Raw genomic sequence first — 4,664 nt, 5'->3', positions numbered from 1 at the left:
TCATCCACAAACCATATGATTTGCTCAGCCTTCTCACTCATTTTTCCTGGCTCTGCCAGTGGCAACAGTGGGCTAACCTCAGGATTGGTGCTCTTCTTTCCCAAAGCATTCTCCAATGCAGCCCAAAAGGTTTGCACAAGAAGAACTCTTTGCACAGAAAGGCCAATCGACATTGCAAAGGGAACAGGCTTCTCCGCTTCACTTGGAGCTGGCAGGGGCTTATTAGGTACTCCCTCTGTGTGAAAATGCAAGACGTTTTGACAGTTTAAATTGAACTGCCAAAACGTCTTGCTTTTAGAAACAGAGGCAGTAGGATTCTTGCTCCCCCACTACTGGTAAATGTGAGCTAACTAGAAGAATTAACAAGTCACAGATATGAGGCCTTCACAAAACTTCACGGCCAAAGCAATCAGACAGAACATAGAGCAAAATGCATACGAATCATTACTCGAAGGTTGAGACCATGAGAACACCACAACAGATTAACAACACGGCTGAATATAGATCTCTGATAACAACAGATAAGAGTGGCGATATAGTGCCCTTACATCCCACATGCAACCACCGAAATTAGATCCCACAGAACCTGGATCCCCATTGTACATACAGTAGTGATCTTACATAACACACAAGCCAGGAATTACAGAGTACACCGGCTAGTTAAAACATGCATGATATATATAGTACTAGTAGATAGTAGAACTTGCGGTGCAGGATATAGCACTAGTAGATAGTAGAACTTGCGGGTGCAGTAGTAGATAGTAGAACATGCGGTGCAGGATAGATATTCCAGTCATTCACCATTGAGCCATCTCCCTTAAACCGAGCCTATGGACCCCAAGCAAAAAGGTGAGTGCTCCAAGACTGAAGCCAGCACCACAGGCCAAGGCCTCATCCCTGCGCCTCTTCCTGTGTTTCTCTACAATCTTGTCCAGTGCCCGGCTTCCAAAGAGGAATGAGAATGAATGTTAGGACGTGTTGCGCAATGAAGGAATCAATCAGACGACAATCTTGCATGTTTTTAGTGCCTTACCGAAACTCTGGGCCGAAGCCGAAGCGGTCGAAGTCAGCATCAGCAGGTGCCTACATGCAGTAGAGTTTGAATCGTTAAAACTGGGGCCGCTGAATGCAAAATGACATGGATAATTTCATTGGTAAAGTTTGGTATTTTCAGTTCAAAACACCAAGCTAAATATACAAGGTTTAACACCAACTTAAAGTTTGGCAGCAACTATCATCAGTCTGTCCGAAATCTCAACATCATCAGGACTCTTGAACAACATTCAGAAATTCCAGCAATTGAAACTACATTGCTAATTTAATAATCAATGAAAATAGCTAAGAACATCGGGCTGTGGTGTATCTGGTAACAGAAAGATGATGGATTGCACACGTTGATTCCGATTGCTAATATCATCAAAATTTATTTATTTAACCCAACAACCTAAGCAGCAGGGCCTCCATCACTAGTAGAAGAACATGCAACAGACTCACGTCGACGGATGGATCCGACTAATCGCGCATCGCAACATGTCTTTATCAATCGATTCGATTGCATCAATCAAAGACTCGGAAGGGGGCGAGAAAATCGAGATGGGGAACGAACCGGAGCACGAGAAGAGACGCGAACCCGCTGGACAGCGGCGGGGATCTTCTGCTTCAGCTTGGCGGCCATGGTGCGCAGCGCCATAGCCATACCCTCCACCAACCCAAGCAGATCTGGACGACGGCGGCTAGGGTTTCCTTCTCTCGATCTCCAACACGCGAGCGATGGTGTCCCAACACGCCGGATCCTACCCCTTCCTTTTTAAGGCACCCAGCCGCCAAGTGGGCCGACCACCTAACTGACTCGGCCTCGCTCTCACCACCACCACAAAGTTTCCCGTCGCTTCGCTGCAAGTCCACAAAAAACTAGTATACTACTACTATGAAATTACCTTTTTTTTCTTTTTTTTTCCTTTTAATTTTCAAATTCAAATTATGTTCGTGAATCTTGGGAAAAAATTCATGAATTTCGAAAAAGCTTGCAAATTCAATAAAAATCATGGATATGAAAAAAAGTTTGTGAATTCAAATCGATGTTCACATATTCTCAAGAATTTCAAAATCCATTCACAAATTAGTATTTTTTTGCGGATTCAAAAAAAGTTCACCAATTTAAGTAATGTCCGTTGTTCACAAATTCGTAAAATGTTCACTAATTCCGAAAAATGATCGCAGGTTCAAAAATGTTCATGAATTCAAAAACAAATCCTGATTTTTTTTAAAAAAAAAAGTCAGTTTGAAGATTGTTCATGACTTTCAAAAACAGGTTTGCAAGCACATATTAAATGTGATCTAGTGTAGCAGCTTTCGCAAGCACATATGATTCAGTGTTACAGGCACTTTCTCGTGAATCACTTCCGCGAGAGGTATCATCAAGAGCTTTGTCTTGATTTCTCCACCACAACCTTGCTTGGAGTTAGGAAAGGTTCTTGAATGTGTTTAACTATTGCAGAACAATCGGTGGTGATCTGTACCTTTTGTACACCGACCTCGAGTGCCAATAACAGACCTTCGTTGCGTGCCATTGCTTCAAGTGTTTCTGGATCGAACAGATCATCCACTGTTACAGCTGAGGCGCCCAAAAACAACCCCGTATGATCTCGACAAATTGCCGCAAAGGCTACCCTGTCCTGATTACGTGGGATTGCAGCATCGACATTCATTTTCACCCATTCAACTTCTGGGTGTACCCACTTCTTTAGCCGGACACTAGAGATGGTGGGCATTGTATCATGTTTCTTCTCAGGAACCAGAGCCAAATCAACAAGGTATTTTTTTTATACAAAACACGCATGGACTGAGGCCATTGATACTCTTGTTCATGTATATCCTTTTTGCGAACCCACGATATTGCCTAAAGTGTAACAATGGCTTTGAATCATCACTTACTGTACTTTGCAACTCAACTAACCACAATCATTAGTGATTGGGACCATATGCTCAACGTACAAGTTTCATCTCGAGGGGGCGTACACGAACCGGTGTTCGCAGCATCCTCTCTTCGGGGCGAGCCCTATCGATGATTTCATTCTATACAATGTCAAAACCTGAAATACCAATGGTAGTTTCCAAGTGCCATCTCTATTCGACTCCCATGCTTATTCTTGAACGCTTGAAAATGTAGCATGAGCATGTTGACAATCATTCTAGACTACATGAATAACTAGTGCTAGTCCTTGACCTCTAGCTTTTGCCCAAAGCCGAGCCTCCTCCTTGATTGGGCGGACGAGCTCGCCGGTAGATCGTTGAAGGTCATTGAACAGAGCGATGTTTCGATGCTTCGAGATACTCCATGCGGTTAGGGCTATAAGAGAGTTGAGGCCCTTCACCAAACTTGCCGAAGAAGCGGCAAGCGAGGCAGACCACCATGGGAAGAAGGTCGCGTCGGCGCTTGGCAGAAGAACCGGCAAGGCGATGCCAGGATAATATCTCATGCCAGGTGATCTTCGAGAAGACGAACTGGACAAATAGGTGATCAATGGTCTCAAGCTCCTGGTTGCGCAACTTGGATAGAGGGTCGTGAATTAACCATCACACGCTCTTCGTCCCGCAGTCCAGCAGCGGTCCAGGGAGGCTAACAAGAGAAAAACTTGACGTTCATCGGTGCCCAACACTTCCATATTGGCCGCCAATTGAGCGTGACGGTGGAGCCATTCGTGTATTGCTCGTTCTGGGTCAAGTTCCAAGAGATCTTGTCGGGCACGTCAGAAAGCTCGATCTGCTGAATACGCGACCATAGACCAAAGTATTCGATCATGGCGGCCAGTCCCAGGGAACCATGCATATCGCAGATCCAGGATCGGTCGGTGATCCCATCGCACACCGATCTGTAGCGCCTCGGCCTGCGTGGGCTGTGGGGTAGATGTGTAGGCATGATCTCGGCAACGGACTGTCCCTAGAGCCAATGGTCAGACCAGAACCGGCAAGTACGACCATCCCCCAAGGTCCAAGTCATGGAAGTGCGAAAGAACTGGTTGGTCTCCTCATCTCTAGGGAGTTGTTGATGATTCCATGGGCGATTGGGGTCTGCAACCAGTAGCCAAAGCCAGCGAGCCCTAAGTGTGATGCCCATGCGGTGAAGATCGCACACAGCCATGTCTGCAAGCTCCGGTGGTCTAGAGATCTTCGGCCAACTAATGAGGCAGCAACAGGCCTTGGCGTCCTTACGACCATGCCACAAAAAGTCACGCAGCACCGTGGTGATCTTCTTGAGGATTGAAGGGTTTATGGTCATGGCGAGTAGAATGTGCACTGGCATGGCCGTTGCATATGGCGAACAAGAGCGAGTCTCTCGCCCCACGAGAGGAGGGTGGCTTTCCAAGTTTGATAATCTGGGTTACATGGAATTAATCTCACCTTAGCCTCTGTATTTTGACCAGATGACCTTTTAAACCTGGACGGAAAGTGTATTGTGACTATAGAGGCAATATCATATACATGATACTAAATTATGATATTACCCGCTATGAGAGGACTTATTTTTTCTATACAACCTGCTACATCATGACCCACTTTTATTTCCCTTTTGACATAAAGAAAAGGATAATTGAGGATCAAGATTGGCATAGATAATGACAGTATTACAACTAGTATCTAATAGTATCAACATCCCTATCAAA

General features: G+C 45.2%; 1 long non-coding RNA gene across 1 annotated transcript; it reads right to left on the bottom strand.

Moving 5' to 3' along the window:
- Positions 1–480: 480 nt before the first annotated feature.
- Positions 481–1,858, bottom strand: LOC123172403 (uncharacterized). The gene is made up of 3 exons (XR_006485572.1): positions 1,607–1,858; positions 1,034–1,083; positions 481–942 (listed from the first exon to the last, which is right to left on the bottom strand). It is a non-coding gene; the product is annotated as an uncharacterized lncRNA (long non-coding RNA).
- Positions 1,859–4,664: the final 2,806 nt, after the last annotated feature.

The sequence above is a fragment of the Triticum aestivum genome, unplaced genomic scaffold (assembly GCF_018294505.1).
Source record: "Triticum aestivum cultivar Chinese Spring unplaced genomic scaffold, IWGSC CS RefSeq v2.1 scaffold17588, whole genome shotgun sequence".
Classification (NCBI taxonomy): Eukaryota; Viridiplantae; Streptophyta; class Magnoliopsida; order Poales; family Poaceae; genus Triticum; species Triticum aestivum.
Note: the sequence above shows the minus strand (reverse complement) of the source record. Positions and strands in the feature narration are given on the sequence as shown.